At 37.4% G+C, this 14,009-nt stretch overlaps 1 long non-coding RNA gene across 1 annotated transcript; it reads right to left on the bottom strand.

The window, feature by feature from the left end:
• Positions 1-12,535: 12,535 nt before the first annotated feature.
• LOC129350446 (uncharacterized) lies at positions 12,536-13,066 on the bottom strand. The gene is made up of 2 exons (XR_008603850.1): positions 12,915-13,066; positions 12,536-12,696 (listed from the first exon to the last, which is right to left on the bottom strand). It is a non-coding gene; the product is annotated as an uncharacterized LOC129350446 (long non-coding RNA).
• Positions 13,067-14,009: the final 943 nt, after the last annotated feature.

The following is a 14,009-nucleotide window of genomic DNA, read 5'->3' as shown; positions in this document are numbered from 1 at the left end:
AAGTGAGTGCAGTCTTGTGCAATATCATTTAAACCTGTCTCAGAGTTAAATGACTTTTCAAAAACTAAATTTCTAAGTTGATAAATAGTGCATTTTCTTGTATGAACAATTAAAACCTGTGGGTGCTTCAGACTCAGTACAGAGGTTATCATTGGAAATCAGAGTTTCAGCTCAGACATTATCAATGACATGGCATAATATCAACTTCTATGGATGGCATCCAAAGGAATACCCTTGCTTGCTCTTCAGCACAAAACTATAAGGTAAACCCTTGCTAAAGAACATGGAAAGAAGTCTGGCAAATATTGAGAGCACAGTCTTTGGTCAAATCAGACCAAAATGAATTTGTTTAAGGCACAGAGGTGGGAGTGTGATGATATGGGGCTGCATGAGTGTAAAAGGTGTTGGGGAGGTGACATTTATAAATTGAACCATGAATGTCTGAGGATGCACCAAAACACAGGTGGACAAGAAGACTCCCAGTCTACAGAGGCTTCACAGAAGAGGAGATTGAGGCAATGATAACCATTGAAAGCACACTGCCAAAATCACACCAGCGTTTGTAAAGAAATACAAGTGTAAACTAAAACCTGGCAAAGTCTTAAAGTATGTCACCTGACTTGAATCCAACAGAATGTCTTTGGGGTAATTTAAAGGCAAATCTATACAACCCTTCTAGCAAAGGACAGCTGAAAAAACAGAAGGGCAGAACATCTTCCCAGTGATTAGGTACTGTATCTTCTGTATCGAAAAATAAGGGTAGACATATAAGTTGCTTTAACTACGTAGTACTGAGTTCTTACAATGGGGACTGTATTTTTAATATCACCATTTAATCCTCATTAGGGTTGCAGGGAGGGCTGGAGTCTATCCCAGCTGACTTAGGGTGAAGACAGGGGACACCCTGGACAGGTCACCAGTCTATCACAGGGCTACATATAGAGACAAACAATCTCACTCACACCTATGGACAATTTAGAATCACCAATTAACCTGAGCATGTTTGAGGCCATTGTTAAACTTTGAAGTAATGCAGTTACTGAGTACTGATAAAATGCTGAAAGATTTGGCATTTTTGTGATATTACACAGGAATGTCCTTACTCGTGTTGCATATTGCATACATGACAACATTATCTTGGAAACTGACCTGTAGGGCAGCATTTAAGGTCAACAACAACACTAAGCATCTACGGACATGCTAGCAACGCAGCAGTGCTTTGAGATAAATGCTAAAATAAGTATGCTGACAATACAATAGCTTTATTTATTTGAAGGGAAATTCAGTTGTCACGGGTCTCATCTGTTTATTTGAGAATTAAATAGTCTAATTGCTGATGATAAGAAAGATTTTCTAAATCTTTCTGTCCTGCAGCGCAGGGATATAGGAGCCGTCCACCACCGATGTTTCGTTGCTCATTGAGGGAGATATGAAGTGGAGATATGAAGACATGCTGATATTCAGAAGGTGTGCTGTTTACTTTGGTGTTTAGTGTAGTTTAGTGTGCTTGCATATTAGCCTTTCCCAAACAGCACTAAAACACAAAGTAAAGCTTTGGATTAATGAGGATGTCATTAGTCTAACACTAGATGGCAATCTAATCTAGTCTACTGACTTCAAACTTGTTTCAAGGTGAGGGCACAGTGCTATGTTGCCAGACTTGGCTAAAAAAACCATAATTCTTCAGTCTGAGCCTAGAGCCAGCCCAGTCACTGTAACAGTAGTCTTAAGTTTATCCATAGAAAGGGGTGCAACAACAATATACTGTATCACATCCTCCAGTGATAATTATTGAGTCACTGGTTACAAATATCAATATTTTAATTTAAATATACACTCTAATTTGGCTTACCAGGGTCAGTGGCTTTTAGCTACTAGTGGTAGCTGTGATGGAAATTCAGTATTTTACTGTTATCTGTAGGTATGTCATTAATTTGCATATTTCCCATATTACCTGTGTGCTCTCTTATCTAAACATTTGTCAATACTAAGTGCCTCTGACAGTTTTAAAGATTAGACCCCAAGAAGTTGCCAGGGCAGGACATGACCAAAACATATGGGTAATGTTAGCAAGGGTATAACGACATTTATCACAGTTAGCATCTGAGTTAGGGTATATTCTACTAAGTTTTGCTTTTGATAAGTGGGCCCGGTGTAAAATGTTGAGTTGTATGATGCTAAGCTTTGCACAGGAAGTACTGCCATTCACTCGTAGTGCACATTCCAGGTGCCCTCTTCCATGACCTCCCCGAGCTCATCTTCCCAGTCTGCCCTGATTTTAATATGGGATGAACTTTTGAGGGAGGTTATGTAGTCATTTATTCTTGAGATGAGGCTTTTTGAATTAAAAGGTATTTTTAACATATCATCTACGATATGAAAACACCAAAATAAATACCCAAATAAACTGGACTTCAGTAGGTTAAATTTGCGTGACAGGTCCTCAAAGGAATAAATCATTAATGCACACATCTTTAAATACACAGACGTCTCGTCTATGCCACATAGAGAATACAGAGTCTAATCTAGCTGGGAGGAAGACGTGGTTATTACATATAGGACTTCTATTCAAAAAAATTTTTGAACCCAAAGCTTCGCCTTAATTGAAACCATATTCTAAAGGAATTGATGACAACTGGGTTATTTTTGCATTTTGAAATATAAAGGGGAAGACTGGAAGCGACCAAGGCTAAAAGGGATTTTGAGATACAAGATAAGTTTTCCATATGGCACCAGTCAGCATCAGTAAATCATTTTTTCAACATTGGCAGCCCAGTAATGACAGTAAAGATTTGGGAGCACTAAGCCACCCTGTAGTTTTGGTCTCTGAACTACTTCTAAGTGCACTCTTGGGTTCGTACCATCCCATATGAATGAAGGGAAAGCTTTATCAATAAATTTGAGAACTGATTTAGGAAGATAAAGTGGAACACTTTGAAATAAGTACAGGAATTTGGGAAGTACAGACATTTTAATATAATTAACTTTACCTGCTGTAACCAAGTTAGGACTGGTGAGCACTGTTCCCTCTAAGCTGCGCGCGTGCGCAATTGCGCACTGCTGACACGGTCTCCGCGCACAGAAAAAAAATCCAACCTAAATTGTAAATAAAATAAACACATAATTCATTCTACGCTATTTTTCAATGTGAGTCAGTGAGCGACCGGTGACTGGCTGCTGCAGCCAATGATGCGATTCACATACGTATTTACCATAGACTGTATATAATGGTATTTACGCAGCTAATCAACTTGAGACGTCCTTATGTGCAGCCACTGTTGTTCTCATAGATATGAATGAGTAGATAGGACACGCCCCCTTTGAGCTGCGTACTACGGCGAGGCTAAGCTAGTGGGGGCAAAGTTTCAGTGCATTCCGTTGATGTAGACGGCGTGAAAACGGAAACAACAAGTATGCCGGCTCACTGTGCTGCATACAGTTACACACTGCGTCGTACGATTGAGACAAGGAAACTTGGAATGACTTTTCATAGGTAAGAATAGTTTTTGGCTCTTTTTTCATTATGAAATCTTGTTGAGAGCTTCCAGTCTATGAGAGCTAACTAGTTAGCCACTAGCAAAACGCTAAGGCGAGCTAGCAGCTTGACAAGCAAATACCAGACGATTAATAGTAGCTGTAGTATAGTTGTACAAGCAGTAGTAGTAATACTAAAAGTACAAGCAGCAGTAGTAGTATAAACAGCTGTTAGAGTCGTAGAAGTAGTATCAGCATTTGTAATAGTATTACAAGTTGTAGTAGCAGTGCCAGTATCAGCAGCAGTAGTGTACTATCACTACTACTAGTAGCAGTCACATTGCTATTACTACCACCAATACTACCAATAGTAGTTATAAAGCCTAACTCATGTATATCCAGATTACCATCTATGTTCTTCCTCCAAACCCATTTTATGATTGGGATTACAGGCAGTTCTTTAGGACTGCTGTCAAATAATTGAAATGTTACTAAACAAGGTTATACTTATCAAATTAAATAGCTCTGGTCTCCAGTAAATTGGCGAATTCGGTTCTTTGTACTTAATTTATTAGCATGATTTCTTCTTAATATGTTATGTACACCTCCATGAGGTGGGTGTCGACGGTGTTCATGGTCAGGTCTGTGGTAATCCCGTCAAAAAACAAAACAGAAAAAAAATCTAAATTATAAATCAACATGTAACCAAAGCACTCTGTGTGTAACGCCATAGTATAGGATGTAGTTCAGAAAATGTCAAAGCATAGTATGCTTTACTCAAGAATAACATAGTATGGCCTGTAGTTCATAGTACAGCATGTTGGCAAGAAAAAAAACCAAAACATAGATTATTATGTGGTTCAAAAAGCGCAACATGCCTAAAATTGTCATGTATGATATGTGGTTCAAAAAATGTCATAGTGCAGTATATTGTCAAAATAGTATGTCATTCAAGAAAACATCAGAGTATATGTCATCTAAAAAATGCCATAGAATAATAATTTCATTGCACAAGTAAAAGTATAGTAACTTTTAAAACTGTTCGAATTCTTATATGTTGCTAAAAAAAACCCCAAAAAAAACGTCACAGTAATATGTCAATTAAAAAAGCCTATAGTATAGCGTGTCGCCCAACAAACGTCATAGTATAGCATGTCGCTCTAAAAACGTCACAGTATAGCCTTTAGTCCACAGCTGTCAGTAGGTGAGGAGCAACACAAAAACAGTCCAAATGCTGGTTTCCAGAGGGTTAGACAAGAATTTATTTGAAAGAGTAAGTTTACAACAACACAACATGTGAGGGGGTTAAAAACAAATGGGTGTTAGTAAAATAAAAATAAATCAACAGAACTAAAAATGAACTTCATGTTGGCATTGATGGGCATTCCAACCAGGAACAAAGTAAAAGATAATCAATACGAAAAAAAAAACTCTTCCTGTTCACCTCTTAAAACCCAAAAACACACCACAGTAGCACCCTAAACTAAAACTACCAATGGGTTCCCCGTTTTCCTTTCTGAACAATTCAAAGGTCCCTCTCTATCTCCCCACACAGCCACCAACCACTGGAACACATCTCCAAAGTTCTGCCGGGCCAGCTCAGCTTCCCCTCAGAAGAAGTGCCGCCACCTGCCAGATGAAGGAGCCTTTTGAGAGGCAGCTGGCATCATGATTGGACTGTACTTTGGTCTGTTCCAATCCAGCTTCAGCTCCAGAGACGGCAGGCGGGACGAGTCAACGGAGGCCGGGTGGACGAAGGCATGCAGCTGAGTGCATCGGCCCAGGGCCAGAACAAGCAGAGTAGCATCGTATGTTTCTTAGAAAACATCATAGTATAGCCTTTGGTATGAAAAACCGCCATCATATACATCGTATATTGTACAAATAACAAGTCAAAGGAAAGAGACATACATTGTAGAATTGTAGTAATTGTGGGCTGACTGATTTACTGATTATCAGTATTTTATTTTTTACTGATTTACGGTAATAAATACATTTAAAAATGGTGCTACTTTGGCTCTGAACCTTTATCTACCTGTGGTCGCTCTGTCTTCTGGAGTGATTTGATTGGTTATACGTAACGAATAAAACTCCTTTAACTTAACATCTGTAAACAAAACAAAAACGTATCAACAAAGTTTTCTGTTAGAGTTTGTGTTCTAAGTTTAACTCAAGATTTTAAATACTTTCATTTACTGCGAATGAATATCTACTCCAAATGTCTCACTAATAATCATTATCCACCTTAAAACCCCCCAAAACACCCCTCTATACTCGAGGACACTTAGTACAGTCTGGTTCCCCCTTCTATAAATCTGCTTGGAATCTTCCACTTCCTGTTTGTCAAAGTGGCCTTCTACCTGGACAGGTTTTGTTGGAGCTCATGCAACAAACACTTTGGGTAACTGCATTTTAATATGGATGGACGACACTCAATTAGAGTCTGTTTTAATGAGACTGAGTTAAGATGTGTAGCTCTGTCATTAAATAGGAAATTATTTCTCAGAATTCACAGAGAAAAGTCTGAAATGTTTGCTAGGTTAGCGTCTCACATGTACTTTGGCTCAGCTAAAGCTAACTCTCTCCAACTTCTGGATCTCTTGAGTTGCTTGTTGTTAAAATATCTTGCTAGAGGTGCTGAAGCTCAGAAAGTCTGAGATGTTTGTTCAGAATAAGCTCATTCTCAAGTCTTATCTGAACTGTCCTCTTTTGTTTGAACTTTCCCTAAACTTAGGAGTTAATGACAGAGCAGCACATCCAGACTCAGTCTCATTTATGTAGAGATTAAACTTCAGTGTCATTCATTGATGTTAAAGTGCAGTTTTTCCAAATGTTTGTTGCACATGCTCCCGACCAAACCAGTCCAGGTGGAAGATGATGTGAAGAGAAAGCTCCAGAGGATGAATATCACACATTTACATTGGAAATAAATGTCCTTTAATTAGACATTGTCATGCAAAAGTTGGATTTCCCCTTTAATGATGTTCAAATCTTTGAGTGTTTTGTTGATGATTGTTTCTAAATGTTTTTGACACTCGGCCCCAAAGATTAAAACCTTTTACGGCTCACAAGCTGCAACAATTCACACATTATCAACTATCTTTCTGACTAAACTAAGACAAAAAGTGAAACTGTCTGATTCCTGCATCATGAATGTAAATCTTTTTGTTTTTTATGACTGTAAACTGAATATATTTGGGCTTGACATTTTATAAACCAAAACAAGAAATGTATTACTGGAGAAAACGACAGATTAATGGACAAAGAAAATGTATTTTCTAACATATATGGCTGAATTAGTCCAACATTACAAGATACATACAATTTAAATTCAGGTTTATATAACGCCAATTACAGGTCAAATTGTCTCAAGATGCTTTATTTTTATATATTTTTTGTCATATTTAAAATATGACAAAGTAAGAAATTTAAACCTCTTGACTAATCCAATTTATTATTTAGTTTTTAAGAGACTAATTGACAATTCAAACTTTCTCCACTAAAACTAATAAACATGAGGTCAAATCGAAGGAACAGTTTTAAATACTGCAGTCCCACGACGACAAGAATAAAGTTTCTCAACAAAAACTAAATCTGCTGGTGGATTCCATGAAAGTCCTAATAAAGGATAATAAAGTGTGATACTAAAGGTTTGTGGTGCTAAAAATGTCAAAGTAAAGATATCGAGTTGAACATCTGGATGGAGGTTGATAAAAGTTGACCTTCTTTCATTTCTCTGGAGCGACTCCATGGATTTTATGGATGGTGGTTAAAGACCTGCTCTTCTAGTTGTCTTCCTTCTGGTCGCTGTAAAAAGTCACTCTACCCGGCCGACTTCAACACCTCTTCATGACAACTTGTTCTGCCTGGAAACTCCAGAAACTCGGCAAAACCTGTCGAGACTCGAGTAACTCATTGAGACTCGAAGAACTCGTCGGGCGGGGGAAGGTGTGGTGGGCAGTGGGGGAGTAGAGGGGGGAGGCCGCCACCCACCTCCCCACCTACTCTCCGCCCTGACTCCACCCAGACTCCGCCTTGGCTCCACCCATGTGGTCACTTCGGAAACTACGATGCCAAAGGGACGACGAAATTATTTCTTTTTATCTGATCTGTAGCTCAGTGAGTTAAGGATTTGCCTATGGAGCTGCAGGTCGCTGGTTCAAGACCAGACACTTCTTAAATTTTCTCAAAATCCTGACAAAGACAAACAAAGAAAAGGCCGGTGGTGGGTCTCGAACCTGCGACCTTCCGCTTGGTAGTCCTCTTCTTATCCCCCTGAGCTATACACTCAGATACTAAAACTTCTTTTTTTTGCGCATTTATCATCTATTTTTTTGTCGTTTTCGAGTTTTTTTTAACTCGAGTCTCGACTCGACCGTTTTTCTCAGGAGGCTGGACTTCAGCCTTTGTGCTGGAGGGTGGAACCCTCAGTTCCAAGACTTTCCAAGCCTCCAGACCTCCCGAGTCCTCAGGACCTGAGCTTTCAGACAGTCTGAGGGCTGAAATTTTCTAAGTCCCACAGTAGTTCTCTGTTCGATTTCACTTTTAGACAGTCCAAGGACTGATATCTTCTAAGTTCCTGAGTAGTTCTCTGTTAGTTTGAACCTTTCCACAGTCCGAAGACTGAAATCTTAGAAGTTCTTGAGTAGTTCTCTGTGAGTTTGAGCTTGTAGACAGCCTGAGGGCTGAAAACCTAGAAGTTCTTGAGTAGTTCTCTGTTAGTTTGAACCTTCAGACAGTCTGAGGACTGAAATCTTAAAAGTTTCTCAGTATTTCTCTGTAAGTTTGAACTTTATGGTTAACAGAAGCCTTAAAACTTGTGACCATGAGTCTTGATTTCACATTTAGACCATCCATCTGAGTTCTACTCAGACCTTCACCTCTGGGTTTTTTAGAAATCCTCAACAAACTTTGATTCTCTTCACTGAACAGTAAAGTTTGTGGAGATCAGAAAGTAACATTAGTTTGATCAATGCCTTCAACTACTAGTAGACTTTATCTGGAAAGCAGTTTTCTGAAATGAGTTGTTAGTAAATCTGTCCACAATCAAACCAAGAACATAGAAAGAGGAAATGTCTGAAGAAACAACTTGATGTTTTCATTTCAGACTAGAAAACGCTTCAAGCCCTTTATCTGTTTTTGCTCTTTTTGATTGTTTTTTCTCTTCTCTTTAATTTGATCTTCTAAAGTCTAACTGGTGTCTTTTCAAATGTTTTGTCTTTAGTTTGATTCTTCTTAAATGTTTAGTTTTGCTCTTTTCTCACCTTTTCTTTTCTAATGTCTGATTTGATTTCCAAATGTTTTGTCTTTTTAATGTTTAATTGTTTTTTCAAATGTTTTATCGGCTTGAGTTTTTTTTCTTTCCCAATATTTAATGTTTCGATTAAATCTTTAAGGTTTTTCTTTTTAAATGTTTTACCACCTTTTAATGTTTTACCACCTTTTAATGTTTAATTTTCTTTTTAAATTCTTCATTGTATTTTCTGTTTAATTCCTATTTGAAGTTTTATTGTCTTTAAGATGTAATTTTCTCATTAAACATTTAATTTTTTAATGAAATGTTTTGTCTTTTTAAAGGTTTAATAATCTAATTAAATGTTTTACACTTTTAAAAATGTTTAATATTCTTGTTTAATTTTATTTTTTAAATGTTTAATTATCAAAAATATTTTATCTGTACTTTTTAATATTTGTATTTTAAAAATTTTGTTTAATTTCATAATGACATGTATCTTGTTGAATTATCTAATTCAATATTTTGTCTGTTTAATATAATTTAATTGTATTTAATGTTTAACTATATTAAACAGACAAAATATTGAATTAGATAATTCAACAAGATACATGTCATTATGAAATTAAACAAAATTTTTAAAATACAAATATTAAAAAGTACAGATAAAATATTTTCAATAATTAAACATTTAAAAAATACAATTAAACAAGAATATTAAACATTTTTTAAAAATGTAAAACATTTAATTAGATTATTAAACCTTTAAAAAGACAAAACATTTAATTAAAAAATTAAATGTTTAATTAGAAAATTACATCTTAAATTTCTTAAATCTTTTTAATAATAAAACTTTTTAAAAGTTTTATTGTATTAAATTTTTTTCCTTTGATTTAATTGTGTTTTGTTATGTAGTTTATTTCTTTCCTCTTTTTTCTGTCAAGATTTTAACCCCAACCTTAAAAATGAAATAAACCCTTAAATCACAATGAAAATACTTCTGTTGTCACAATCATGAGTTAGTCAATTATTCAGTTTATCAATTCAACTTTATTTGTTTAGCACCTTTTACACAAATGACAAAACTAAACAAGCAAAGAGAAAAAACTATGCTAAAACTATGATTAAAACGCAAAAACATTTTTAAAAAAAAAGATTTAACATGGTAATAAAATATGTTGTGTCCAGGGGATGGAGGGAGTTTATTGAAGTCTTCTTGGGCTCACATGGGAAATCATTTAAAATATAAACTTGATATTCAGTCTCAGGAAACTGCAGAGCGACAGAAGAACCAACAATATCTCCTGTTTTCTCCTTTAGTGAGTCGACTCTTCTTGTACTTTCAGACCAAAGAACTACAGACTCTTCACAACCTGCTCAAACTCTTGGTACAGGATCTCACCACACGGGTCAAGAAGGTTTCTGTCTCATTTCTACTCTGAAGCTCACCTTCTCCTGCTCAAACTGCTGACAAATGTTTCTGCTGCTCTAAAGTCTGGTCTCCAGAACTTCCTAAAAACTCTCAAAGTCTCTTCTGCTGCAGGTTGCTTTGTAGAACTGTTCCAGAAAACCTCACTAAACCACATGGAGGGGCCTCAAGATAGTCGTCCAAATGAAACCATACAAAAACCAAACTAGCACAACCCAAACGCTAAAGTCTCCTGCAGCCTACCAGAGAACCTCTGAGAACAGAGAATCAGGACAGGAACTCTTACCTTCTGGACAACCAACACTGGTTCACAAACAAGAATACAGAATGTGTCTGACCAAAAACCTCTAAAGACTCACTACTGCCAAGATAAAGACACAACTCAGCTGGAGCAAATCCACTAATCACTGCACACATTAGCACCAAGTGCTAACTGTGGCTAAAAAACCACATTTACCAAGACAACTATCCAGTACAAAGCCCTAAAACACACCAAGAAACACATTAAAGATGATTTTACTGCTGGAAGCTGCAAGCCAACGCCTAAAAAACAAACTAAAGCAATGGAGCCAAACCCGGTTCTGTGGTGAAGAGAAGCAGAGGAAATGTTTGTCTGCAGCCAAATAAAGCAGGAAGACACTGAGCTGCTCAGGTGTTCCTGATAACACCAATCAGCCACCTGGACAGCCAATAGGAACACAGCTTACTGGAAGTCCAGAGGGCTGGGTTAGTGAAGGAAATTTAGTTTCAAGTTGAAGCAGAAAGTTAATAAAGAAAGTTGAAAGCCACCTTCTGATCCCTGAAATCTCTGAGTTTTCACACAAAGAACACCTGAACATGTCAAACTGGTTCCATAGTAGAACCATCATTGTAAAAACGTCATAGTATGGTGTGTTGCTCAAAAAACATTAGGACCCGGCTGTCAGGGGACAAACATGTAAGAAACATGAGAACAGAGAGAACCCAACCAGTAGGTCACAGTTTATCATCCCCCAGTCATCTCCTGAAGTCCATATGGTGAGAGACATCAGTATCTGGTTGTTAATTTACCAGAGGATGCTTATAATCATGCTGATGTGGTCTGTACTCTACAGTATTTTAGTGACTCAATAAATGCCTAAGTCAACCCGCCCGGCCAGCAGCAGATGGGTCCCCCCACATTAGAGCCGGGTTCTGCTCAAGGTTTTTTTCCCTGTTAAAAGGGTGTTTTCCTTGCCACTGTTGCCTTTTGGCTTGCTCTGGGGATCAGGCATATGGGTTCTGTAAAGCGTCTCGAGACAATTTGACTGTAATTGGTGCTATATAAATAAAATTGAATTGTTTTATTTTAAATGCTTTTTAGTTTTTAATAAACATTTAACAGCCTATATGTAGTCAATAAATGGCCTTTGTCTATCTTAAGAAAAATTCACTCAGAACTCTGATATGTTAACAGTACTAAATAAATCAATAAATACATGCATACACACATAAATAAGTTAATACATTAACTGTGTTAAGATAAGATTTAGATTTTTAAAAAAGTTATTTATGTTTTTGCAGAAGCCAGTATTACTCACTGGTTGGTCATTACATTTTATTAGTTTGATTTCACTGTTTAAAATGATGCCACCTCTTTTCAGACAGAACCTGTGATAATAAAACAATACAGAATTTTTTGTTCCGTGTTAATAAAGCACTTAAAGTTTTAAGTATGGCTAAATGCTTTTTTCAAAATTAAATATATCACTCCTTAGGTGGTAGTGGCCCCAAGTTCAGTAAAGTTGGAAAGATATTCACAGATTCGGACTTCCAGCATCAATAACTCGTTAGATATAGGTTGTCAAAACATAAACGGTGCCTCTTTCCCATTGTTGCAAGGCAGACAATGTGCTACAAGCCCAGTTTTATCAAAAGTAGCTGTCTTTCAAGCTACAGGAATAACATTGGTGTCTATGGAGTGAACAGGGTCCGTCTGCAATTTGCAAAACCACTGCAACAGTAAAGAGAGACAAATATTCAATAACTTCACTCTTATACATTGTAGTGTCACTAAAATCACTGCAGCCTTCAACTGGCTCCTGTTGACAAAGTGTTTTAACAGAAATGTAAATGCTGTAATTTGATTCTTTTAATGAACCATGTAACTTGAATGGATGTGATGCTGGTGTGACCACAGTGCACACGTCTGATGTTGCTCACAGTGGTTCAAGGGACGCTCAGGGAGTTTGTGTGTTTGCTCAGACTCAGGAAAAATTACAGGGAACACTGCTGGTGAGGATCTTCTGGTTTCTTTTAACACGGAACCGACAACGCCACCTAGGCACTTTCACCTTAAGAATGTTAACAATCCTTCCTCTCAACAGAGGGTTTCCCCTACTAAACACAGGTACGTGCACAAATGAATACAGAGGCGTGTATAGAAAAATATAAATACAATTTTATTCTTACACAAAAATATGTTCAACACACACCAATGTTAATATAAACGCAGTTATTAGAAATGGAGGTCACACAGGCCCTACGCAGCCATGGAGGGGAGAAACCTGATTACTGAGCCAGAGAACACAGCCACGACAACCTAAAGATAAACACACACACGGGGAGAAAAAACAACTCGAACCAAGCAAACTCATATAAAACTAGGCAAGCCAACTACAAACTAAAAGAAAGAAACAGCAAAATAAACAAGCAAAGAGACAAGGCAACAGAGGTAAAACTGTAATGAAACAAAGAAATGTTTAACCACAATCAAGCAACAGAACGATAACAACAAGCATAAACAAACATTTTGTTTACCTCGGCTGTCCGACCCTACACGCGCATGACACCGTCAGCAGACTCTGCACTGCAGCCACAGAACACTGGTCTTAAAAGAAGAAACAATATTAATACAAAATCTAAAGCTTACCATTGTTTCGCGTGCTGCACAGCGCATACCTGTTCAGGAGTGTTCAGGAGTATACTGGCGCTATGTCCGTCAATCAATTTGAACCCCCTGCTGCAACGGCCAAACCAATCATTAGTTCCCCCACAGCTGTATGGCATGATGGCTAATCAGCCGGTCACACTGCCAAAGAGACGCAAAGTGTTTTCCACTTCTTCAGATCGAATTTAACGTTCTGAAGCACAGCGAGAAAATTTTCTTGGTGTAGTTTTTGTATATCTTGTGTACTATTAATACCCAGATATTTGAAGCCGGTTCTAGACATTTTGAATGGTACCACGGTGTCCTGTATTTGGAGGGTCAAGTCACTGACAAAAAAGCATTCACTTTTACTGAGGTTCAGTTTGTATCCAGAAAACTTGCCAAATCTCTTCAACACATGAATAACATAGGGGGTGCTTCAAAAAGAGTCAGATACACATAGTATAAGATCATCCACATAAAAAGATGATCTACTTTCTACTCCTCTTCTATGAATGCTACTCATTGATGATAATTACCTCAGCGTAATGGGCAAGGACTCTATGGCTGAGGCAAATAGCAGTGGGCTGATTGGGCATCCCTGAGTTGTTTCCCTTGATAGATGGAAATACTGAGATTGCTTATCATTTGTAACTACAGAGCCTTTGGTTGAGATGTATAAAATTTTAATGCATGAGATGAAATAGGGACTGTAGCCAAACTTTTTTAAGCATCAAAATAAATACCCCCATTCTATATTGTCAAAAGCTTTCTCCGCGTCCAATGAAATAACAACCTCAGGTACCACACTAGACACAGGAGAGTCAATTATATTTAAGAGCCAACAAATATTTGTGAATGATTGTTGCCCTGAAATAAAACTTCTTTGGTCACCAGATCACCAGCATTAGCAGGACTCATGATCTACTGATCTGTGTAATCTGTGGACAGCATTTTGTTTTGAAAATACTTGGCTGATCACCAAA

The sequence above is a fragment of the Amphiprion ocellaris genome, chromosome 14, assembly GCF_022539595.1.
Source record: "Amphiprion ocellaris isolate individual 3 ecotype Okinawa chromosome 14, ASM2253959v1, whole genome shotgun sequence".
NCBI classification, from domain to species: Eukaryota; Metazoa; Chordata; class Actinopteri; family Pomacentridae; genus Amphiprion; species Amphiprion ocellaris.
The sequence above is the reverse complement of the archived record's forward strand: the minus strand, read 5'-3'. Positions and strand labels throughout refer to the sequence as shown.